The sequence below is a fragment of the Acinonyx jubatus genome, chromosome B1 (genome assembly GCF_027475565.1).
Source record: "Acinonyx jubatus isolate Ajub_Pintada_27869175 chromosome B1, VMU_Ajub_asm_v1.0, whole genome shotgun sequence".
NCBI classification, from domain to species: Eukaryota; Metazoa; Chordata; class Mammalia; order Carnivora; family Felidae; genus Acinonyx; species Acinonyx jubatus.
This window is the reverse complement of record NC_069382.1, coordinates 187,823,472-187,850,857: the sequence shown is the minus strand read 5'-3', so window position 1 is coordinate 187,850,857 and position 27,386 is coordinate 187,823,472. Positions and strand designations below refer to the sequence as shown.

At 34.4% G+C, this 27,386-nt stretch overlaps 1 protein-coding gene across 20 annotated transcripts in view; it reads right to left on the bottom strand.

Annotated features, from left to right (window-relative positions):
- Positions 1-27,386, bottom strand: part of LCORL (ligand dependent nuclear receptor corepressor like) — a 159,101-nt gene that overhangs the window by 72,961 nt on the left and 58,754 nt on the right. The window contains exon 3 of one of the 20 annotated variants that reach the window (XM_027043329.2): positions 27,109-27,155. The exons of the other annotated variants lie outside the window; for them this stretch is intronic. The gene's annotated coding sequence lies outside the window, so the exon portion shown is untranslated. The remainder of the gene's footprint in view (positions 1-27,108; positions 27,156-27,386) is intronic. 20 annotated transcript variants of the gene reach the window in all.

Here is a 27,386-nt window from a genome sequence, read left to right as displayed (position 1 = left end):
TACATAAGAATATATTTAACCAAGAAAAACAAAGACTTATACCTGGAAAACTTCAAAACACTTTTGAAAAAAATTAAAGATGACCTGAATAAACAGAAAGACATTAAGTCTGTGAATTGGAAGGCTTAACATTATTAAGATGGCAACACTGGGACACCTGGGTGGCTCAGTTGGTTGGGCATCCCACTTAGGTTCAGGTCATGATCTCACAGCTTGTGGGTTTGAGCCCCGCTTCGGACTCTGTGCTGACAGCTCAGAGCCTGGAGCCTGCTTCGGATTCTGTGTCTCCCTCTCTCTCTCTGCTCCTCCCCCACTTGTGCATGCTCTCTCAAAAATAATAAACATTTTTAAAAAATTTTTAAAAAAAGATGGCAATACTATCCAGTGCCATCTACATACTCAATGCAATAAAATGTATTCAACTATACATGAGGTATGGATCTAATTTTATCTTTTTCCAGTTGGTTTTCAAGTTGTCCTAAGACCATTTATTAAACAGTCCATCGTTTCCCCCACTATTTGTAAAGACATCTGCATCATATGAACTTCCTTGGGTATTTGGGTCTATTTCTCAACAAGATTGCTTGTCCATTCAGGTGACAGTACTACAATTTTAATTATACAGGTTTTAGTGCTTGGAAGACACAGTGCCAGCACTTAAAAAAAAATCTATTCTTGTATATTTATATTCCATATGTTAGCTCCAAGGAAAGATGGGGTGTTGGGAGGGGAAGAGAACTTTCTAAAGGAATCATATGAAATTTATATATTAATTTAGGGAAAACTGAAATTATTTGGGTTTATTCCAAAGCATTTTGTCTTTTTTTTTTTTGCTATTGTAAATGGTATTATATCATCTGATTATATGTATATAAAACCCACTGACTATTCATTTTATGTATCGTGACACTGTACTGAATTGTTTTACTGTTTGAGTTACTATTATCATTACTCTTGGTTTTCTATTATCATTTGCAAAGAGAACTAGTTGTATTTCTTCTTTACCAATTTGTAGAAATCTAAAGCAGTTCTCTCTTGTCTAATTGTCCAAACCTCTAATACAATGTTAAATACATAGTTGAGACTGAGAACAGTCCTGTCTTGTTCCAATTTAATGGGAATGCTAACACTGTTTCCACACTAAATATTACGCTGTATTTAAACTAGGGTATATACACTGAGATACCACCTCACACCAGTCAGAGTGGCTAAAATGAACAAATCAGGAAACAACAGATGCTGGTGATAATGTGGAGAAACGGGAACCCTCTTGCACTGTTGGTGGGAATGCAAACTGGTGCAGCTGCTCTGGAACAGTGTACAGGTTCCTCAAAAAATTAAAAACCGAACTACCCTACGACCCAGCAATGGCACTACTAGGAATTTATCCAAGGGATACAGGAATGCTGGTTCTCATAGGGGCACATGTATTCCAATATTTATAGCAGCACTTTCAACAATAGCCAAATTATGGAAAGAGCCTAAATGCCCATCAACAGATGAATGGATAAAGAAGATGTGGTTTATATATGCAATGGAATACTACTTGGCAATGAGAAAGAATGAAATCATGCCATTTGCAGCAACATGGATGGAACTGGAAGGTATTATGCTGTACGAAATAAGTCAGTCAGAAAAGGACAGATATCATGTTTTCACTCTATATGGATCTTGAGAAACTTAAGAGAAGACCATGGGGGAAGGGAAGGGGAAAAAAAATAGTTACCAACAGAGAGGGAGGGAGGCAAACCATAAGAGACTCTTAATACAGAGAACAAACTGAGGGTGGGTAGGGGGTGGGGGAGAGGGGAAAATAGGTGATGGGCACTGAGGAAGGCACTTGTTGGGATGACCACTGGGTGTTGTATGTAAGTGATGAACCATGGGAATCTACCCCCAAAACGAAGAGCATACTTTACACACTATATATTAGCCAATTTGGCAACAAATTATATTTAAAAAAATAAAAAATAAATAAAACTAGGGTATATGTATTTTATTTAAGAAATATGCATCAACTCCTTTTTTATTGATTATTTTTATCATGAACACAGGTTGCATTTTGCCAAAGGTCTTATCAGCATCAGTGGAGATGAACTTTATTTTTTGTTCCTTCTTAGATTAATAGGTTATTTATATTAATAGATTTCCTAAAATGGAACCATTCCTGCATTACTGGAACACATCTCATTGGATCATGAAGTATTATTTTCTTACTGTAGCATAGAATTCTATCTGATGTTTTTGTAGTGATGTGAGACTGTTCTGTAGTTACATAGATGTTAACTATCTTTATGAGATTTTTATATAGATCAACTTCATAGTCATGTTAAAATAATTAGAGTACTTCTTTTTTTATGTTCTGGAAAAATTTATAGAGCATTGAAATTGGCTAATCTTAGGTTTGGTAAAATAAAACTTTCAAATCTTCTGGGCTTGGTGCTTTTGTTTGTTTGTTTGTTTGTTTGTTTGTTTTTTTAAAGAATGCTGCCATCATCATCATTATTATTTTAGAGACAGCAAGCATGTGAGTGGGGTGGAGAAAGAAAGAGAGAGAGAATCTTAAGCAGACTCCACATCAATGCAGGGCTTGATCTCACACCCCTGAGATCATGACCTGAGCTGAAATCAAGAGTCAGACATTTAACCAACTGAGTCATCCAGGTGCACCACTGTTGAACTTTTTGATACATTTTCTAACTTAAAAAGAAAAAAAAAAAAAAAAAAAGAGGTTTGTTTAAGCTTTCTATCTCCTCTGATAGAAATCTATTTATCTCTTCTGAGATAAGAATTCTGGTAAACTGGATTTTCCTATGTAATTACCCATTTCATCTACATTGTAGAAAATAGAATCAACAATTTTGTTTTCTTCCCTTACACCTTAAAGTTGTTTAAGAGAATATTTATATTGTAGTGGACAGGACTTTAAAATTTTTTGTTATTTAGTTCTATCTTTATAGTATGATAGAAAGCCTTTTTATGTGTTGCTTCTGATTTATAGAACTATTTTAGGATTCTTTTTTGACTTAGTATATCAATTTTTTGGTGAACATTCTCTGTACACTGGAGAAGAAAGTATATTATATGCTATCTAGGATAGAGTTCAATACATACCCACAAACTATCCCTAACTATTCTTTTAGGTCTTCTGTGCCTTTATTTTAAATTCACTTCACCTATCTTGGACTAAATACTCCTATGTGTTTGTTCTGTTCTCTGAATTTTCTGTAAGTTTCTGCTTTATGAAGATGTTTGCTATGTTATTTGGTACTTAGATACTCATGTTATGATCTTTAATAAAGTCTTTTGTCCTCAAGTTAAGACCACCAATGTAATTTGGTATGCAACAGAAATATTTTGAGAACTTCGTATTTAATCACACAAAATATTTTTTAAAATGTCTAGCCCAAGGATTAAAATTTCATAAATTGAAAAAAAATTATTCCTTCATCAAGGACACTCTTAAGTGTAATGGTCCTTTTTTACTATAATGTGTGTGGTACTGAAGAACCCAAGTTTTGCCTCCCTCCCTCTCTGTTTGTAACTATTTTTTTTCCCCTTCCACAGAACCTGCTACTAGCTTGATTCACGCTAAGAATCCAGCAATTTATGCAACGTTGTTTTTGTGCCATCAGTGGAAATGTCAACAGAGCAAAGTGGCAAATAACAACTTAGAATTATTAAAAAAAAAAAAAAAAAAGCTTTGACCTTACAGATTCCTTGAATGAGTCTCAGGGACCCCAGGGTTCCATGTATCACACTTGGAGAACCATCACTCTACAAAAACCCAATACATTTTTATCCCATAATAAATAGTATACTGGAAGGCAATATACAAGACTGGATGGAAGGACATCTTTGTGGTCAGATACACCTGGAAGCAAATTTCAGCTGTGTTGAAGGCTGTGAAACTTTGGGCAAGTAACTTTAGAAGCCATAATTTCATTATCTGTAAAGGGATTCTACTAACAGCATCTAAAGGAATTGCTTCAAGGATTAAATGAACGAATATATAGTGTATATCCAGTGCCTAACACATAGATCTCAAAAAGCATTAGCGTAATTATTTAATTTTTATATAATACATCTATTTTCTAATAATCGCTATCAGGAGAAGAAAAAAATCAAAGACAGTAATTTGGGTAGTTTCTCTAAATCAAAAGTTTAAAAAATAAGCAAAACCAATGAAGCATTAAATTCCTAAAATTTTAGAATATAAGATTTCAGATACTGGCTGTGACATTTTAATTTTAAAGACTTTTTAAAATATTGACCTTTTAACCTTGTCTGTCTTCTCTATTTTATCTTTGCATTCTATTTCACTAATTTTTAAAAAAAAATTTTTTTTTAACGTTTATTTTTGAGACAGAGACAGAGCATGAATGGGGGAGGGGCGGAGAGAGAGAGGGAGACACAGAATCGGAAGCAGGCTCCAGGCTCTGAGCCATCAGCCCAGAGCCCAACGCGGCGCTCGAACTCACGGACCGTGAGATGGTGACCTGAGCTGAAGTCGGAGGCTTAACTGACTGAGCCACCCAGGCGCCCCTCTATTTCACTAATTTTGTTAACATCTTCATTTGCCTTCGTCCAACTTATTTAGGGTTACCCTTTTTGTTTTAACTCCTTCAGTCAGATATATGGTTCACCCATTAATTTTTTTCCTAGTATAAGAATTTAAGTTTATAAATTTCCTTTTACCAAATCAGCTTGTCCAATAAGTTTGCAAAAATCTTTTGAATATCATCCAGAGCTAAATATATCCTAATAGGTATTAGTTCTTCTTTATCCCCTGAATTACTTAGAAATGTCTTAAAATTTATATATATATATATATATATAAATATATATGTATTTGCTTAAAGTTATCTTTTTGTTACTGATTGCCGTCTTAATTGTACTGTATCAAGGAATATGGTCTGTATGATATCAGTTTTACTTGTGGATAATTTCTTAATGTACAGAATGCAGTCAATTTTTATAAAATTTCAAGTACACTTAAAAAATGTTTACAATGTTTTCTCTGTCTACCAACTTGATGATGGTTGGGTTCAGGGTTCTATATACGGCTAGTAGCTCAAACTTGTTAACTATGTTGTTCAAATATGCTTTCTTCTCATTAGTTTTAAGTCTGTTTGACCTAAGACAAACTTTCCCTCTATGATGTTCTTATATATTTAATAACTTCTTCATATTTTCAAGCTATGTTATTCTGGTATACATACTCATAATTGAACAATACCTTTTATCATCATATAAAACTCCTATTAATTTTTAATACTGCTCTTTGACTTTATAAATCATTATATTTGATGTTAATATGTTGTTACATGTATCTGGTCAGGCTATCACCTTTTCAAGGACCTTTTATGAAAAACATATAGGTGGATTTGAATTTTTATTCTACCTGATCACCTACGTTTTAATTAGGGAGCTCGTACTCTCTTTAGATAACTAATATTTCCATTTATTTCTATTTTTTGCTTTTATAGGCCCCAGTTTTTCTTTTGAAATTATTTTTTTCCATATGATTTCCTCTCTCCGATTATTGCTTTTGAAACTAGTATCTCTAGATCTATTATTACTTAGTCCAGAAATTTTCACATGCATATTTTCCCTTGTCAAAGCCTAAAGTCATTAAATATATCTGACCTATTAAAAGCTCTGTACAATGCTTTACTGTCACACCACTCTAGGCTTACATATTCTCATTGTCAGGTATTACAGCATCTTTAATGCCACAGGTAAATATTACTTTTATTATTTTATGCAATTAGGTTTTCTTGAGATTAACTTCAATGATTATCAATTTTTACTTTCATTCCTCTTTGCATCTCAGACTTTCTTTCCAAGATTGTTTTGTTTCTTCCTCAAGTATAAACCTCAGAGGCTTTTTTGTTTTGTTTTTCTGTACTTTTTAATGTTTTTTTTTTTTTTTTTTTTTTTGAGAGCAAGTGTGAGTGGGGGAGGAGCAGAGAGAGAGAGGGAGATAGAGGATCTAAAGCAGGCTCCGCACTGACAGCAGAGAGCCCAATGCAGGGCTCGACTCAGGAACCATGAGATCATGACCTGAGCTGATGTCCGAGGCTCAACCGATCGTGCCACACAGGCGCCCCTGTTGTGTTTTGTTTTTAAAGAGGAAGTCTGTTAAAAGTAAAGCCTCTATTTTCCTTTTAACCTGCAAATAAATCTGTTCCTTGAAAGACCTTTTACCAAAATATCAAATGCTAAATTGATAGTCATTTTCTTTTGTAGGGGATCATTTTGCTTAGAAATCAGCTGTCAGTCTATGTTTGTAAGTAGTCCTTTAGTTCTAGCTGTTTTCAAGATCTTCTCTTTTTCTTTGGTCTTGTTTTTCTTTCTCTCTCTTTCTTTCTTTCTTTCATTAAGCTTATTCATTTTGAGAGAGAGAGCATGCAAGTGGGAAAAGGGCAGAAAAAGAAGGAGACAGGGAGAGAGAGAATCCCAAGCAGGCTCCAATGCTGTCAGCACAGAGCCCCACGCAGGGCTTGAACTCACAAACTGAGATCATGACCTGAGCCGAAATCAAGAGCTGGCTGCTTAACCAGCTGAGCCACCCAGGCGCCCTAATCTTCAGTCTTCTTTAACTAGGTCTGATGTGAATTTATTTCCTTTCATCCTGTTAGGTAACACTAGCATCCCTGAATATAATGATTCATATAATTTCTAAAAAATTCTTAGGCAGTATCTTTTTGAATACTGACCCTATTAAATTCTATTTATAATCTCCACCCAAAACTCTGATTAGACTAACAACAGTTCATCTCACTATATCCTCCATGTCTCTCTTAGCATCTTCCACATTTTTCATGTCTTTGCTGCATTGTTTTTTGTGGCTTCTTCAGATCTTCCCAATTACCAATTACCCTCACTATATATAACTGACTGTTTAAAACTCTCATTAGATTTTTAATTTCTATTATTTTACTCTTCAGTTTTAGATATTCTGTTTGGTTATTTTTTCATATATGTTGGATAGTTTTGATAGTCTCTTTTACTCGTGTTTTTAATTTTTAACTTCGTATTTCTTTAAATAAAGTATACTCTTTTTATATTTTTATCTTTTACTGCAAACAATGACTTGTTTACTTGTGTGTTTTATGACTTGTTTATTGTGGGAGGAATGATTTCATTTTTAAAATAACTTCATATTGAGACTGTTTAGAGATTTAAGTTTTGGATATGTTGTTAGAGTCTGTGCCTTTGGTTCTTCCAGGTGCCTGGAGGAGCTACCAAACCACGATAATTAAAAAAAAAATTTTTTTTAGTGCAGTAAAACACACATAAAATTTGCCATCCTAACAATTTCTTTTATAATTTTTTTGAGAGGGAGTGCAGGGATGTCAGCAGGGGAGGGAGAGAGAGAATCCCAAGCAGGCTCTGCACTAACAGTGCAGATGTGGGGTTCGAACTCACGAACCATGAGATCATGACCTGAACTGAAATCAAGAGTCGGACACTTAACTGACAGCCACCCAGGCGCCCGTACATCCTAACAACTTAAAATGTACAGTCCAGTGGTATTACATACATTCATAATGTTGTGCAACCATCACCACCATCCATCTCCATACCTCTTTTCATCTCATAAAACTAAAACTCCACACCCATTAAATAACAACTCATTATTCCCCTTTACCCCTGGCAACCAAGACTCTACTTTCTATGATTTTGACTACTCCAAGTACTTCCTATAAGCAGAAGCATACAGTATGTGTCTTTCTGTGATTAGCTTATTTTACTTGGTGTAATGTCCTCAAGGTTCCTCCATGTTACACCATATGTCAGAATTTCCTTCCTTTTCAGACTAAATAATATTCCATTATATGTATACACCAAATTTGCTTATCCATTCATCTGTCCATGGATACTTGAGTTGTTTCTAACCCAGGATGATTTTAAATTAAATTCTAGAATTATGAATTAGTATGAATTCAGATTCCTAAACCCTGTGTCAAATAGTCAATGGCTCTAAAAATTACCAGAAGAGATTTTCTCCTTTGGGATACAGATATATGTTTTTATTTACTTTAACTTTTGTTTTTCAGTCTAGTATTTTTTACTGTTCCTTAATGAGAGTTTCATATTTCTAGTCTTTTCTACTTCTAGAAACAAATCAGATAAGACAAATTTCCATTCATATGGAATTTTCAAGATACCTTTTTTTCAAAGTAATTTTAAAATTAGTGGTTTGTTAAATACCAATCATCCATGTGCCTTATTTTTAAAAGACATAACTCATGTAAAGGTTCAAAAGTATCTCTTTAGATAATATAAACACACTAAAGTGACTTATGAAATCTACCTTCAATAATTGGAAGTTTAATGAAATAGTGAAACACTTAAACTTCCTATGGGACCACTATGAACAGCTCTAACCCTGTGGGAAAAATTTAAAAGTAGAATATAAGCAAAAGACTTAATGATTTTTCAATGCTGTTGTGATCTCATGGAAATTCCTGGAGATTCAGTATTGAATTCTCATAGGAAAAGGTAAAGATGGCTAAATCCTTACAGGAAAACCCTCCTTGGGGCAGTTACTCGCCCTGATAAAAAGTAACTCTGATACCTTTCTGGTAGGTCTCTATGTTCCAATGCAAAATAAGGTCTAAAAAATCTACAACAACAATTAAACTGAAAATCAGATTAAGAAAAAGAATCCATGATATGCTTTCATAATATTTCCTTCCTTAAAAAAGGCCATTCAGTAGATGGTATCAGAGAATAAAAGAGTTGTTTATATTCCATGCCTTTTAAAAAGTTAACATCAACTGGTTCTTTCAGAAGATCAATGATAACCCCTAGCTAGAATACCAAGATAGAAAGGGAAGACACAAATTAAAAATACAGAAATATAAAAAAATAAAACATTACAAAAATTTTAAAAAGGGGGTGCCTGGGTGGCTCAGTCAGTTAAGTGTCTGACTTTGGCTTAGGTCATGATCTCATGGTTCGTGGGTTCAAGCCCTGCATCTGGCTCTGTGCTGACAGCTCAGAGCCTGGAGCCTGCTTCAGATTCTGTGTCTCCCTCTCTCTCTGACCCTCTCCCACTCATGCTCGGTCTGTGTCTCTCTCTGTCTCTCTGTCTCTCTCTCAAGAAAGAAATAAAACATAAAAAAAATTTCAAAAACAGACATGAAAAAACAGCCATCACTATTTATCTCATGGACATTAAAAGGGTAATAAAGGAATAGGAATACTATGAATAACTTTGTACCCAGAAATTTGATAACCTACATGAAACAGACCAATTCCTTAAAAGACATCATCTACTAAAACACTAACAACAAATGCTTGTGAGGATATGGAAAAACAGGAATTCTCATTCATTGTTGGTGGGAATGTAAAATGGTACAGTCCCACATTGTTGGTGGGAATGTAAAACGGTACAGTCTGGCAGTTTTTTACAAAGCTCAACAGTTTTGCTAAGATCCAGGAACTGCAGTCCTAGGATTTTACCCACATAAGTTGAAAACTTATATCCACATATAAACCTGTGAATGTTTAATAACATCTTTATTTATAATTGCTAAAAACTGGAGGCAACCAAAATGTCCTTCAACAGGTGAATGGATAAACAAACTGTGGTACATCAACAGCATGCAATATCATTCAGTAATGAAAAGAAATGAGCTATCAAGCTACAAACACACAGAGAAACCTTAAATGCAAATTGCTAAATGAAAGACGTGAATCTAAAAAGTTAGTATCTAAAAAGACTACATGCTATATGATTCCAACTATATGGCATTCTGGAAAAGGCAAAACTACAGAGACAGTAAAAAGATCAGTGTTTGACACAGGCTGCGGGCATGGGGTAAAGGGATGAATAGGTAGAGTACAGAGGATTTTTAGGGCAATTGTGTATGACACTGTAACAGGTGGATACATGAAACTACATTTGGCAACACCCACACAACTTTACAACACACACAGAGTGAGACTAATATAAACTCTGAGCTTTATCTAATAATAATGTATCAATACTATTTATCAACTGTAATAGATGCACCACACCAGCAAAAGATGATAGATAACAGGGGAAACTGGGTAGAGGGAGGGCAGAATATGGGAACGCTGTATATCTGCTCCATTTGTCTGTAAACCTAAAACTGCTCTAAAAAACAATTTATTTCTTATTACTTATTTATAAATAATTTATTGTTAATTAAAAAAACAAAACAAAAAATCAGATTAATTGAAACATCTACTTGATGTCACATATTTTTCTTCCTCTAACAAACTATGCAGTAGATGGCACCAGAGTTCCTCCAGAATAAAGAATTATAAGATGTATTGTACTATTCATAATGCTTAGTCTTGATGTTGTTGATACACGCTTTGAGATTGTATTTATTCATTGAATAATATAATTGACATAAAAAAAGATGTGTTAGAGACAGCTAAATTTAGGTGCAAATTATATCATCCCAGAAGTAAGTAAATAATCATGGAAATCTAGGAATGCGGATCTGAATTATGGAGCAACAGTAATTCTACATTATGGGTAAATAAAAAAGGTGCTATATTAAGCTATTTAAAAACCAAATTCCAACTCACATTTTGACAACAATACAGCACACCCATTTGACACTTCTTGACTAATGGTGAGCAAGTCTCATTAGTAAATTATCTTTCTCCACAGACTAAAAGCACTCACTAAATATGGCATCAAGGCATTTTAGAATTCATTTTCTCCTCAGACTGGGACAGAAAACAAGCATTATGTCTTTCTAAAAAGCAGAGGGTGAAACCATGTTAATTACCCACGAAGCAACTATTGTCTGTCCACCCCCTGGCATTCAAACTGACATAGTCAATATGCAGTTTTGTAGAGCAAATGAAGTAGATTTGACTTATAAAACACAACCTCTTCTCCCACCTTAATTTATATCATTTTAAAGTCATATTATACAGGAGCCCAGCTATGATGTACTTTACCCACTAGTGGAACCACTGCTACTTTGGTGGGGATAGTAGAGAAGAGATAGAGGGTAAGAAGGAATCAAAGAATTATCTGGATACAAGAGTAAAATATATTCTTATTTTTCCAAATTTAGAATTCAATTTTCAGAAAACAAATTATCAACGATGGCAGCATGTGGCTAAAATGGTAACATAAAGAAGTACACTATATTTTAATTACCAATATGGTCTTCTCTACACTGGAGAATTACTGTTTAACATTTATTTCCAAGAAAAAAAATATTAGTGTTCCATTCAAATTAATCAATAGTTTTTGGAACACAGTTTAACTGTAGCTGTGGAACTATAGAAATAGAATGAGATTAAGTCTGAGTACACAGTAACTGAAAACCAATCTTGGAAGTGAATCCTGTGAAAGTCTACTAAACATTACCAGTGAATACAAAATTATGGACACTGATGCACCTCTGATTTTTCCAGAATAAATGTGTTAATCTTATAAGAGTAAACTATGGTCACCTACATCTTGGGAAATATACCTTGGACAATATGTAGCATAGTGACTCTCAATCTTTTATATTAATTCTCTAATTTAATTCAAAGCCATGTAAATAAATTGTATTGTCTGACAAATTTTATGAAGAAACAGTAGTATCAACTTGAATCAAATATAAAGGAGACTTCTGTTTGGCTTACAATCTTATTACAAGTAAATATATGACTTTTACCAACTTTCAGGACCATTAGACTTCAGTCTCCATCAGGCTGAGAGACAAAAATCAAATCCAACCTCATAATTTTATAGAGAAGGAAACAAAAATCCAGAAAGATCAAGTCAAGAGACAGTGGCAAGCTTCAGAACTACAGTTTCCTAATCTTCCAAACTGTACTCTTTACCTAACCACATCGTCTTACTTATAAAAACAGTAAATACAAGTATCACTCCTTATTCAAATTTATTTGGTTCTTGAAATTAAAGAGCAAGCTCAGGTTGCAGTTATTTGAACCTATTTGATTCTGAGTCTTCAATAGAGAGAATTTATTTGAAAATTTATCTGAATTTATTCAATTCCTGGGGGTTCAAATAAAGATAATCTATTTTATAAGAAGATAGGGAAGAAAAAAATCCATCCCTTTCCTTTTTGTGCACGTGTTTCTAATTCTATCCCACCAAGTCTCAGAAGTTATAGTCACCGAAATGTCTCTATTATTCTTAGGGCAATATTTAGTTTAATTAGAGAAGAAGACTGTAGTTTCCCCTCTACTCCAAACCTCCCTTCACATGCAATATTATATAAGGTTCCTAATTACCATGTGCAGAAGTATAGACAATATATTAAGTAGATTAAACTGAACAAATATGTTATAAATCAACATGCTCAGTATGCATGGGTCAATTTACATTATTTTATAATAATCTCATAATTCATTATATAAATTTTATAATCATATATAATTTACATATAGGGTTAAACAATTTCTAAATATGTGATACCCTTTCAATCTCCTTAAACAATTCAGAGGTATTCATCCTTGTTTTAGGTTGGGTCTCTATTCCTCACATGTATTTCTTAATGCCAAATTAACAATGCTGTGGGATGATAATCTAATCATGTTAAAGTTTTTCAAATTTTCCCAACACTCTACTGCAACTGTTTTCCTAGCATGTTGTAACAGACTTCCACTACTACATATACTTCAACAAGCTCTAGCATCCATACTATACCAAACAACTAGGAAAAAATATTTAAAAAGAAGCATCTATTAACAATGGAATGTTATCTTCTGGCATATCATTTCATAAATGTGTTTAAGGCTTAATTTATTACACAAAACATTTAAAATGCATGATAGACGGTATAGCCCACCTGAAATAAGTAAAGTTGCTAAGCCTCTCTCAACTTTTCAGAGATTCCCCTTTTTATTTTCTTAGTCTTAAGCTTAGTTTCATCTGTCTAGTTTCTTTAGCTCCCACATGGAAGATTAAAACTATGTCTTCAACTTCACAAGGCTGGATGGATTAGTAGATACAAAGGCACTTCAACAAGGTTAAAGTACCAGTCAAACACAAGACATCACTAATGACCTGATAAATGACTTGTATCCAGAATGTTTAAGAATATGTACAAATCAATAATAGAGAGTAAATAACCCAAACAAAAAATGGGCAAACGACTTAAATAGATCTTTAACAAAAGAAGATATACCAACTGCCTATAAGAACTTGAAAAGGCACTCAACATCATTAGTTATCAGGGAAATGCGATTTAAAACAAAATGAGATACCATTTCACACCTACTAGATTAGCTAGTAACAAAGACTGGTAACAATCGTTGCTAACAGGGATCTGGAGTAACTAGAATTCTTATGCATTTCTGAGTCTGTAAACTGACTAATTTTGGAGAATGGCATAAAAGTTTTCAATGTATTTTGGGGCACCTGGGTGGCTCAGTCGGTTAAGCGGCCGACTTCGGCTCAGGTCTTGATCTCGCGGTCTATGAGTTAAAGCCCCGCGTCGGGCTCTGTGCTGACAGCTCAAAGTCTGGAGCCTGTTTCATATTCTGTGTCTCCCTCTCTCTGACCCTCCCCCGTTCATGCTGTGTCTCTCTCTGTCTCAAAAATAAATAAACGTTAAAAAAAAAAAAGTTTTCAATGTATTTTAAAATATACATGACATTATGATCCAGCAATTCTACTCCTGTGTATTTTCCCAAGAGAAATAAAACAGTTCTTCTTCAAACAGTATAACAGTAACATTCATAGCAGCCTTATTAAGAATCCCTAGCTACTTATTAATAACTCCTTTCAGATGAGGTAGTAAGAAAGAACAAAGAATCAAAAATTATTCTTGCACTTTAATCCTGAGTGAGTGGGAAGGTGTCAATGGCACTAAAAATGGGAAACATAGGAAAAATAGAAGGTTTAACAAGGAAAATTAGTTTAGATTCACTGAACTTAAAATTCTTCCCAAATATATACATGACAATGTCTAGAAAATAGCATGGAAGCTAGACAGGGGCTATGGCTCATCTAAAGAGAGGTTAAATGTGACACTGGAAAAGGGGATGAGATATGGAAGGGTAAAAAATAGATATGTATAGGCTTATAAATATACATATGTGTGAATATATAAATTATAAGGACACAGTCTTTAAGGTGTAACATTCTGAGGACAGCATGAAGATCAAATAGTAAGGGAGACAATTCTTAACCCCCTTTTTTTTTTTCAAGGACTCCTTCAGCAGTGTGGTCAAAACTATGGGATCCTCGGGGAGCCTGGGTGGCTCAGTCATTTGAGCCTCCGACTTCGGCTCAGGTCATGATCTTACAGTTCCTGAGTTCGGCCCTGCATGAGGCCAGCCCTGCACGGGACAAAGCGGAGCCTGCTTTGGATCCTCTGTTGCGCTGTCTCTGCCCCTCTTCCACTCACACTCTGGTTCTCAAATGTAATTTAAAAAAAAGAAAAAAAAAGGAACAATTACGGGATCCTTCTCAATCATGTTTTAAAAGCACAAATATAGGGGCACCCGGGGGGCTCAGTCAGTTGACGTCTGACTTCAGCTCAGGTCATGATCTCACGGTTTGTAAGTTCGAGACTCACAGCCGGCTCTGTGCTGACAGCTCAAAGCCTGGAGCCTGCTTCCAATTCTGTGTCTCCCCCCTCTCAGTCCCTCTCTCCCTCATGCTCTGTCTCTTTCTCTCAAAAATAAATAAATGTTAAAAAAAAATTTTTTTAAAGCACAAATATATAAGATTATAAAAGAAACCAACTATAATGAAATATAACTGTCAAAAAATGTTTACATTGAAATATTGTTATATATGTTTTTCTTAATACATTAAAATATAAGATTTAGTAGTATATCTAATATCTACCATAATTTCAAAGTAGTGAGAATTATAAACAATAATTTATATGACACAAAATAGCTATTATTTTTATTGCTGGAACAGGTATTATTACTACTACTGTTGTTTGTTGTCAACATTTATATTTGAAGGAAATATTTAATTTCAGGTAGGAGTTAGTGAAAATAAAGATGTCATTTTTTTTTTTTTCCATGAAATCTTATCCATGAACTTTTAGAGGAGTATCCCAGGTTAAGAACCTCTGAGTTAGGAAGTAAAATTAAAGAGACATAAAACCTTGATGAGACGGTATCATGGAAATTATAGCAGCAAAATAGCAAATGCTACTTTTAACCTGCAGTGAAAAAATCCTGTACCCAAAGCTTCTGCTTCATTTCTTACAATTGTGAAGTAGAATAAGAAAGATCAGAGAATGGTATGTTAAGCAAAGTAAGGTAGAAAAGGTTTGGAGGTTTCTGAATATTTTGAGTAAAATAAATCATAACTGTATTTAAACTAATTTTAAAATATATATCCCCATTAGGAATCACCTGATAAACCACCATAACCACAGACTGCCAATACAATAATCATTCTATGTACCAGACAATCCACTCCCATCCTGCTTCATCCAGCTTCCGTTTCTCACAAAATCTACTGATAAATTCTATCATGCAAGCCAGGGTCAGAACAGATGAATAATAATGTCATAAGTCTTTTCAGCTGGCCTAACTGCTACCCTAGAGATATGAAACATTTCATTATGATACTGAACAGGAGGGGTAAACCATTTTCTTCTTATAGGCATGCAGTCACACAAGCTATTCCAGGTACATTATCTTAATGCTCATATTTCTTGACATAATAGTCTGTATTGTAGTAAAAAATTGGTGAGAAATTATTTGGAATGCTGACTCATTTCTCATGATAGGTTGCTTTTTTTTCTGCCTCTCAGCAGTTATGGTACTTGCTATTAAGTAGTATCAATCTCTAACCCAATAAAGTACTTGTTTAGGTAATACCTTATTCCTCCATAGCCACCTACAACAGAGCTTAGAAGTCACTGTCCAGAGGCTGCTGTGGAAGAATTATGGCTGGGAATGGCACAAGTGTTTGTAAATATAACCACTTGTAGAACTCTCTAATGTGGCACCCAGAGAAATACCAACATCTCCAGATAAGCTTTTATTTATTTATTTTTTTAAAGTAATCTCTAGGCCTGACATGGGGCTCGAACTCACAACCCCAAGAACAAGAGTCACATGCTTTAGTGACTGAGCCAGCCAGGCACCCCTCTAGACAAGCTTCTATTCATTCATTCATTCATTCATTCATTCATCATTCATTCACTCATTCATTTTTCAAACAAGCCTTTAGATCTGTTAAAGCTGGGGCATTCCTGAGAACACACAGAAGACAAATAGAAACAACCAGCAGTGTAAAATTATTAAAAAGCAGACTCCCTATCAAAGAAAATCTAATACTTTACAATAGAGTGTAGCCAAAATAAGGTTGTAAAAACTATTCTAAGACAGTAAAGTTTGATAAGGACTACTATGGGGCCTACTATAGGATTTAAATGTATTTTTCTCTGGACATGATCTGGACAGGTCATGTAGAGTATCTAATATTCATTTACAAACAGAAAGGTAAACTGAGGAGTGAGGCTTAATGCTCAACTAGCAAGACTAATACTATTGCTGTTTTGTGTCTATTGATTTTGAGCCATAAAAGACCCTCCCAAATATTGCTTTTTTTACTTTATTATCTTTCATTTTAAGTGGAATGAGACTCTAAACAAAATGAAAATAAATTACTATTAAAAAGTATTAAAAAAAACCACTATCTAGAGAATAATGGGATAGCTACAGAGGCACAGAGCCATATTTTAACTGAAGATCATCTTTCTGTTAGAAGTTATTAAAAATCAATTATCAAGACTAAGATCATTTGGCACAGGGTAATAAAAGAGATAGTGAGAAAGAACACATTTTCAGCTCACTAGGTGTTAGCAATCCAATATGGAAGGACACAATGTAAAGAATATATATTCTTGGAGGAGTATCTTGAGATTCATTTGATCTTCCACCTCAGTATCCCTGAGTAGAGTACAAGAGGTTAAAGATGACATGTGAGCCAAGAGCACATGAACTACTCTATTTTATCTCCACTTACCCCGTTACAACATGCCAGTGTCCTCCTTGAGACTGAGCACCGTGTCTTACTCATTTACCTTTTCAGTGATCTACCATGGTCCCATACACAAGGTAATTCAATAAATGACTCTTCACTCTTTAAAGGGAGTAAGGACTGCATGAACAATTTGGTGATAAGCTGATCTGTTTTTGTTTTTTTTTTTAATTTACAGGACATAGAAAAATAAGGAGAGAATATTCCTTTACTCTCACACACCTTACACAAAAGGTTACTGAACAGTCACTTAAGGAAATTATTAGAGAAAAATGGTTTTTTTTTCTTTTTTCGCAAGGTCTTATAAGCTAGTTGGCTCAGAGAAGGAAAGAAAAGAATATAAAGAATATTTATTTTGGGGAGTGAGAAAGCAGGGGACAGGCAAAGAAAGATGGGGACAGAGGATCCAAAACTGGCTCTGTGCTGACAACAGAGAGCCTGATGCGGGGCTCAAACTGACAAATCCTGAGATCATGACCTGAGCCAAAGTGAGATGCTTAACTGACTGAGCCACCCAGGTACCCCAAGAATAAAGACTTAAACATTAAACACTATGTGTTTAAACTGCTTTCAGTTTGGTTTACTGTGTCTCTACTAAACATGCATTATAAAAGATAAAAACAAAATCAAAAGATGAAATGAATAGACTTGGGTTTCCTGAAGCTTGTTTTTATTCCACAGATTTAATGGTCTCAATTATCCATGTAGAATGAGGAATCCACCAGATCAGGGGAACACAGAGACATAGAACCATATGATCTTTCCCTCATAACATTTTAGGGTTTTTAGGCGGTGGGGTAGGTAGGAAGGAGGATAGAACCATCTGATTTTAAGAATCCACATCATTATCATAAAAGGAAACTCTTGCAGCACCCCACTTACACTTGCAAGTTTCATTTCTTACAGCCCACTTGAGATTTTAGTAAAAGCCATGGCCTACCACACAGCTTAATGTAGCTACTTACCTATATAGTTTTTCTTCAAAAAAACTATATAGGGGCACCTGGGTGGCTCAGTCGACACTGGTTGAGTGTCTGACTTCGTTCAGCTCAGGTCATGATCTCCTGTTTCGTGGGTTCAAGTCCTATGTCAGGCTCTGTGCTGACAGTTCAGAGCCTGGAACCTGCTTTGGATTCTGTCTCTCTCTCTCTCTCTGCCCCTCCCCCACTTATGCTCTGACTCTCTCTCTCTCTCTCTCTTAAAAATAAACATTAAAAAATTTTTTTATTTAAAAAGGATATGGACATGATACCACCTTTTAGTCCTAAATCATTTTGCCTCCGTATCCATCTGCTCCCAGTATTTTTGCATCTTTAACACCATGAACTGACCACTGTATTTGTGAACCTCCTAGCCTTCTTAAAACAAAAGTTCAACTCCCCTGTGACTACAACTTTCCCTATTAGATCTTCTAGCTACTAAATATTCTTTGTAAATCAGCCCACCAATTCTGGACTTGGGAATAATCAATCTCTAAAATGTAACTTCAGAGCAGAGTTTTCAAATTTTGTTGAACATTTAACTTCACCAATTAACAAAACTGAGAATGCACCTTTAGAATATGTATATTATTTATGGGGTGCCTGGGTGGCTCAGTTGGTTAGGCATCCGACTTTGGCTCAGGTCATGATCTCGCAGTTCATGGGTTCAAGCCCCATGTCAGGCTCTGTGCTGACAGCTCAGAGCTTGGAGCCTGCTTCAGATTCTGTGTCTCCTTCTCTCTCTGCCCCTTCCTGGCTCGCGCTCTCTTGCACTCTACTTTCTCTCTCTCAAAAATAAATAAATATTAAAAAAAATTTTTTTAATGTATACTATTTATAAATTACACAGTAGCATTCTTATTCTGAGCTAAGCATCTCAAAGGACAGCATATACTTGGAGGAAGGTTCATCAATGATAGAATATTGTAAGGCCACGTATCTGTTTTTTGGACTTAATTCAGATAAAACTACATAGCAGAGTATATAAATTCATTTAGCTAGGCCATATAAACTATAATATATCACAACGCACTGAAATATATCACTCAAAATGCAAACCGAAGAATGAGGGCGCCATTTTCAACTCCTCCTTGGATGAGAAACTGGACTCTCACTCTTCTCCCAGGATACTAGGTCACCCTTATATGACAAGAGCTTCTGATATAAAGACCAAGTAAGGGTGCCACTGTTAGTCCATATGTCAAAGATAGTAAATACTAACTTTTATTTGTATTATGTTTTTAAAAATACTTTAAATTTTGAAGTAACTTTAGACTACATAAGTTTCAAAAGCAGTACACACAGAGTTCCTATATATTCTTCTCTCACCTCTTTCCTAATGTTAACATCCTATATAACCAACTAGCAATACCTAGAAATTAACATTGGTATAATACTATTAACTAAACCAAAGACTGTATTTGAATTCATCAGTTTTCCACTAACATTCTTCCTCTGTTCCAGAATCCAATCCAAGATTCCACAATGCACTTAGTTGTTTGCTCTAATCAGTTAAAGTTCCCTAGTCTTCCCTTGTCTTTCATGATCCTGGCATCTTGGAGGAGTTCTGGTCAGTTATTTGGAAGAATGTTCCTTAATATATGTGAAGCTTTTTCATGATTAATTCCAAGTTATGCATTTTTGGCAATCTACGACAGAAGTAATGTGCCTTTTCCAGTGCATCAGATCAGTGCACCATTAAGGCTTGATATGTTTTGTTACTGGTGATATTAACCCTTGATCGCCTGGGTCAAGTTGGTGTCTGCTGAATTTCTATGAATTATATTGTTATTTATCTTTTTGCTCAAATTGTTCCAGTTTTGGCCTCCAAACTCTTTCAGGTTGCCTCCTGTGTCCCACCCAATATATTCCTATCCTCTTCTGAGCACTTTTTTACTTTCTGGTACCACAAAATGTTCCAAACTCATTTTATATTTTCTCAGTCCCAGCAATGGGAGCAACCACTTCTCCAAGGATCTTTGGTTCCCTTTATTGCAGAAGTTTTATTTCATTAAGTACATATATTGATGTAAATAGAATTCCTGTACTCCAGTGGATCATCTTATTTAACCTGTCTTCATGCAGAAATGATTTTAGCACTGCTACATAATGATAATTATTTTTTTGCTCTAACAAAATACTCAGCAATAATGACGGAACACTATTAATAGTCCACCACAGTTTTATCTCTATACCTTATAGACATGTGAGGCCTGCAACTCTGAACTCCAATAACTATAAGAAATGAGGATGTCAGAGCTACATAAACATACCTAGTCTAGGTAAGCACTGAGCACTACTCCACTAAAGAGAGGGTATTTCTTTTAGAAACAACCTCAATCAGTATTGTCAGAACAATAAGTATGTTTTTTAGGAAAACAAATATGGATAAAGACTCACACACACAAAAAATTAGCATCTAATATGGGCTCACAGATGGTTTGTAGAAGTCTAGATTGTTTTAAGTTGAAGGAATGAGGTAATTGCAAAGAAAATTGCAAAGAGCCAGTAGGCCATAGCATACCCAAAAGGCTTTGGAGTTCAAACACTACCAGATAATTAGAGTTAAATGATCAGATTCGCTAGCATATTTGGTTAGCATCGTGGTTCCAGTTATTCATCAGAAACACTGGCAGCCTCATTTAGTATGTTCATGACAGAAGTAACTCTAGGCAAGCCACTTTAATACCTTACTGGCTTAAATAAAACATAAATTTTCTTAAATAGACATGAAAGCATTTTAACATTTCTAGTTAAAGGGGCACCTGAGTAGCTTAGTCAGTTAAGCAGTTAAATGTCCAACTCTTCATTTCAGCTCAGCTCATGATCTCATGGTCATGAGACTTAGCCCTGCGTCAGACTCTGTGCTAGGTGTGGAGCCTGCTTGAAATTCTCTCTGCCCCTCCCTGCAATGTCCCCCTTCAAAAAAAGGTATACTCTCAAATACTCATACCTAAAGAAGTAAAAAGTAATCTAACGTAATAGTCCCCAAATATTTTATATTTTGCTTCAGAAAATGTGTCCTTTCGTTGCACAAATATATTGATATAGGATTTTCACTTTATTAAGTTAATATTTTAAAATTAGTTTTGGTTCTCTGAGCATTCAGAACATGCATGGAATTAGAAAAATAGCTACCAGAATTGGCCAACTTTGCAAACTATGCTGAAATTTTCCCTCAAAGTGTTCCACATGGTTGATTGACACAAATGTCTGCAAAATATTTTTTTCCAGTATTTCTTTATATTGTTTTACTTCCTGAATGTTACATAGGCTAACAATATATACCAACACATCTTAGCAAAAAGTTTTCCATTTTATTAACTAAGAAACTGATGCACAAAAGTGACTTTTTATTTGTACAAAACAAACACAATACTGTAGTTTGCAATACAAATTTGCAATTTGTATCCTATTGGCGGACAATTCTACTCCCTCAAAACATCCAAAGAATACTATTTGCTGCTGACAGTTTTGAAGCATTACTACTCACTTTTAAGACTGTATGCTACCTTACATCTTGATGTTACTTATTAATTCATGGAATCCTAAAGACCACACTCTTAATAATCAGATGATTTAATGTGGCAGCTAAACTCTCAATGGTCTCCCTTTGTTGATTTATTGTCATTCCATGTAATTGATGATAATGATAATAAATAAAAGTAGCAGCAGTTGTAGATTACTGAGTCCTTACATGCATTATCTCTTCCTCCTCAACTTATTGAGGTATAACTGGTATATAAAAACTGCACATAATTAATGCATACAACCTGGTGGGTTTGGATACATTAACTCTTCTAATCATCACAATAATCCTCGAGAAAGCTAGAATTATTCCCATCCTATAGAAATGGAAACAAGTCTTAAAGAGTTAAAAAGTTTGCCCAAGGTCACACAAGGCTGAATATATCAGCCAGGACTAGACTCTTGGTCTAATCCAAAACCCAACATTTTACCTACTATGGCTTACTATGAAAAGAGCAGGCCATTTAGATGCCAGTGCCTAGCTTTCTCATGCAACAAAAGCAACAAAAATTAGTGCAATCCACCATGGAGTTACTTTTCACTAAATGCCTATTATAAATATGGTACTAAGCTAGATGTTTCATCTACATTATATTAATGATATAATTCACAATGATATGGTATCACCAAGTTAAATAACTTGCCCAATATCATAGCTAATTTAATGGAAAAAAACTGCAAGCAACACATTTAGGTTTGACTCCATAGCCCATATTCTTTTTTCCACCAGAAGCTACAACTGAACACACATGATTAAAACATTAAAACCTTAACCATTATCTTCTATTTTAACAAAACTACATTTTTGGTGGATGAGGACAGACAACAGAGTATAAATATCTATAATTATTGTGCCTCTTCTGCAGATGAGAAAACTAAGTCACAAAAAGGGTTAGTAGTTTGTCAGAATCACATAATATATGGTGGGACAGATTTGAATTCCTATCTGTTCAATTGTGAACTTATGCTTTGGCCCCTTCCATTAAATATAGAAACAGTTTAAAGACTTCACTCAAAACATTTTAAGGAGGAAAACTCACACACACACACACACACACACACACAAATATAAATCCATATGGAAAAGGCAGGGGATAACTACTAGTTATTACTAACAAATCAATATTATTAATTGATAACCTTTATAAAACAGTCTGAGAAGGTTGTGGGTATAATGCACAACTAGCCAACAGCAAATAGTAAACTGTAACTGACAGTTCAAATTATATGTAAGCTAAAAATGGCAAGATGGCAATTTATAAACTAATTTATCACATTTCACAAGTATGGTATTTGAAAAAGCCCTCTGCTAGAATCCTAGACTCCTTGTATGTTGGTGAGTAAGAGAAATTCAGAAAGAATGAGGTTCTGAAGTACTATGGGGACCAGGAAATTCTTTAAAACAGAATATAGATCATATTAAATGAGACAGACAGGCAAGCTCATATGGTAGGCCTGGCCTATAATTCAGGTGATTTTTACACTAGATTTTCTCATTCATAAAACTACAGTATATGGAAAAAATTATCTGGAATATAATTTCCTAGAAATCAGAATAAGGAAGTGATCAACTCTGTCAAACGATGCTGAAAGGTTAAGTAAGATGAGAACTGATAGCTTCCCTCTGAATAATACAAGATGGAATTACCAAGGAAACTGATAAAACAATTAGTGAAGTAGTAGGAAAGAAAGTCTAATTGGGACAGGTTAAAAAGAAAAGGGGAATTGAGAAGTGAAGACAGTAAACGTACAGATAATAAATATTTACTAAATATCTGTGTGTCAGATGCTTGAGATATATTAGTCAACACAAGTACAAAATCCAATTCTTCATGGTGCTTATATTCCAGCAGAAGAAAGACAATACATAGTAAATAAAGGAAGAAGTAAATTATATACGTTAGAATGTAATTGTGCTACAAAAATAAAGAGTAACTTTTTAGTTGTTGGAGAGCTGACGAAAAAGAGAAAATAACTACTTGAAAGAGAGGAAACTGATTAGGCAAGACTTATAAAGTCAACATAATTGGGTGTTTTACTCTAGCCAAGTTTAGCTGGTCAGGGCAAGTGTGTAATATATGAGGAATGGGACTAAAACACAGATAGGGTTCTAATAAGCAAATATGACACAGGAAGAGAGAATTAACGGAGTTAAGATTTTTATACGAAAGATGATCACAGTGATTATTAAGCACATTATCAGAGCTATTCAGCTTCACTTCTGCCACTTCTAGGAGAAGTGAAGTCATGTCTAGGAGACAATGAAGAGTTGAAAATTGGTGTGGTCAATAGACTGGAAATTGTAACGAGGTTAAAAAAATGGGGGGGCAGGATGAGTACTGGAATGAAGTTGTAGTCACAGAAAGAGATGGCTGAAATTAGATTTGAGAGGCGGCAAAGGTCCAGGAATAGTCATGGAGAAAGATGGCTGGAGGGGAATGGAGGAAAAGATCATTGGAAATGAAGAGGTCCAGAGTGTCCAGAGTGTTGAATATATCACCTACATAGAATTTGAAGTCACTAAGAATTCTGATGGGAATAACATTTGGGAGGAATAAAGTGAATAGGTTGGTAGAGGTCCACAACATGATAATATAGATGCAATAGTTTGCTGTCATGTGCTTCAAAGGAGCTCAGGGTTTTGAGTGAGGAGGGTGAATAAATGATGGGAAAGCAGCTATAAAGATATTAGAGGTTACCTGCCAATGGTATCATCCTATATTACATAAAGCAAGAAATTAAAAACAGCCAGTAAGGGGAGGGCTACAAAAGCATCTCTTACGAATATGCAGATCTGAGTGACAACAATAAAATAAAGGGAACATTAAGAGGAAGAGCCTGAGGACACAGGAGATTTTTGCTGATTAAAGATCACAAGTTTCAAAAGACAAAGTAGAAATATGGGTGCTTGTAAAGGGGTAACTGATTCGAATTTGAGGATAAAAAAGACAAAAGGAGATAAGAATGCAGATGATAATGAGTGACCTGACAGTTGGCCTTTAATTCCTGTCATGGATGGTATTGCAGGTAGAAAAGTGATTTTACCAGAATGCAAAAATCTTAAATCCAGTTCTAATTTTAAGTGTATTTTCTTAGAATTTCATTCATATCTTCCAGATTATGACAAAACAAGAAAAATATTTTCATAAACACCTTTGAACGTGGCCCATAACAGTATGTGAGTTATTTTATGGCACTAATACACAGTTTCCGGAAAGTTCCAAATGGCAACCCACATAGGAGAAATTCGATTTATGACCCACAATGATCTCATAAAGGCATATTTGTGTAAGAAACTCTGGGCATAAATGTATCAGGTCAAATTTACACAGTCACTCATGGATGCCTGCATTTAGAGAAAAGCAATCTAAAAGATTTCTTAGAAGAAATCAAATGCTTTATTAACAGTCATAACCAATTGTTTAGCAAGCCATATTAATATTTATTTCTTGATATAAGATTTAAAAATTAAGAGTTTAAAAGGAAAAGGATCTGTGTTCAGAAAAGGCTGAAAGACTTTATATAAAACCTGGCTACCAATTAATTTAAGGGGAAAGGGTTGGTTAATATCAGCTTTCAACTAACTGCATCAAATATATCAGGAAAGGTCTTTGAAAACAAAAAACCAGAATAGTAGTTGCATGAATGCTAATATGTGTGTGGATAAAAGAAAGCAGGTGAAACATATTGTATTTTGATGAAGAAAGATTTCATTTTATCATATATTTAGCAGTATGATTCATTCAACTACTATCTTTCCAATTTAGTCAAGTAACCTTCTTTAATTTAAAAATAAAAGATGAGACATCTTCCTGAATCATAAGCTGGTGACTTACACTGCTTCAGGTAATCTGAGAATGCGAAGCAAAAAGTAAAAATAATTTAGTTTACATCTGATGGGGATACTTTGGAAAAGGCATTTTATATCTACATGGCTATGTTTCTACACACTTCAAAACAAACTGATACTCAAACTATACACAGTAAAAAACTTAAGTACAGAGTAGGGAAAGGTAAACTATATATACATGCTAATTAATTTCTTTCTTCAAATCAAATAAGTAGTAATATTAGAATAGGTAGTGAAACTGGAAGATACCTGGACAGTTTATTAGTACGCATTCATAAGTTCAACAAGTATTTCCTGAAGACAGATGTAATAAGTATTGTTCTAAATACTGAGGATACTGCAATTAACAAAAAAAAAGTGCCTGCTTTCATGGAGCTTTCATTCTATTTTAACACTATAGACAATTTTAGGGTAAACCTCTGGAAGGAATTCAATTTTGAAAAATTTTGAAAAATTTCTGAATAATATTCAAAGCTAGTTAAAAGTTCATCTCTGTAGTAATATACCCTCCCCCCCCATTTATTCAACTCTGAAAAAGTATTTTTGACTAGCTTCTAATTATGAGGGATTTGCCAAACTATTAAGTATTTAAGTTTCCTCCAATCTATTATTAAACACTACAAGGAAACTAATCGCTGAAAGTGTCCATGGTTCACAAAAGGGAAAATGGAAGTGTAGAAGAAATATAGCATTTCTCATAGTCCTCTCTAGTCTGCCTAATTCAATTAAAATAACTCTAATCCTAGCTGGCTAATAAGTATAGAATAGGAAAGTCTTCCTACTTAGTACATAAAAGAATCTGGGTGCTCCTCACACAGAACACTTTTTAACTTTTTTTTTTTTTAACTTCCTGAGGATTCAAATGTTTGTAATAGAACTAAAAGACACATTACTTAACTTCTCTGTGTTTCACTGTCTCTACCTTTTAAAATGATAACAGTACCTACCTCTTAACATTGTTTTCAGATTAAACAAGATTAAGGCATAAAAAGGTTTCAGTGCTCAATCATAACTGATGACATCAACCATCTCATTACCCTGTGTAGTGGGTTCTTAATAACAGTTTATACTTATCATTATCTTCGTCCCTAAAACCACAGTTAGGAAAAATAATAAACAAGCTATAATAAAGCTATTAAAAGATTTCTTTACATTTTGGCAAGATGATTAACATGCATATATTCCTCAAACTAAGCAAAAGATCAGTATCTGTCGAGTATCAGTAACATTAATGTTACTAATATCCAGAATTCCTGAAAATGGCTGAGTTTGGGAAATTTTCAGGAATCAAATAAAAGCTCCACCAACAATATGCTTTATCAACATTTTATTTATTACTCCAAAGGCTCAGAAGTGTTTCTTATCTTTAAAAACATGTTTATGCCTTTTATTTTCAAGTAGAGTTAACAGTGGAATTAAATAAACAGAGACGTTATCATCACTTAAAGATACTATTATTATCTTCTGGCCTTATCCTAATCCAGACCATATTGGAAACCTCTAAAATGATTTTATTCAAAGAAAATTAAAAAATAAAGAACAAAAACAAAACCAAGTAAATGAGTAGAAAAGTCCTTATGTTTAATTAAATCTGGAAAATCATGTTGGACTACAAATAAAGGAATTAACAAAGATAAGACGTGACGTTAAAGCAAAAATACTAATAAGAATCTTTCATTTAAAAACTTTGCAATCCTTCAAAGATCGGGAAGAAAGTCAAGATTCACCTCAAATGGAGAGGTCACTAAATATCCATGAACACTCACCCAACCATTGGTAGGAGACCTCTTGAAGACCCAGATGCTTGAATCAGCTGAAATAGTACCAAGTGTTTACTGATTACTCTTAATAGGGCAATGGAGCACAGGTTACTCCATACTATCAAAAATTATAGGTCATAACTATTGACAATTCCAGCGACTACCATTATAAATTACTCAAGGAAAAGAAGACTGAGTAAAGAGTTCTAAGGTGAAACCGTGTGCATGTATGTAAATGTGTACATTTCCTCCAGCTGTATTAGTGATATAAATCTGATAACATA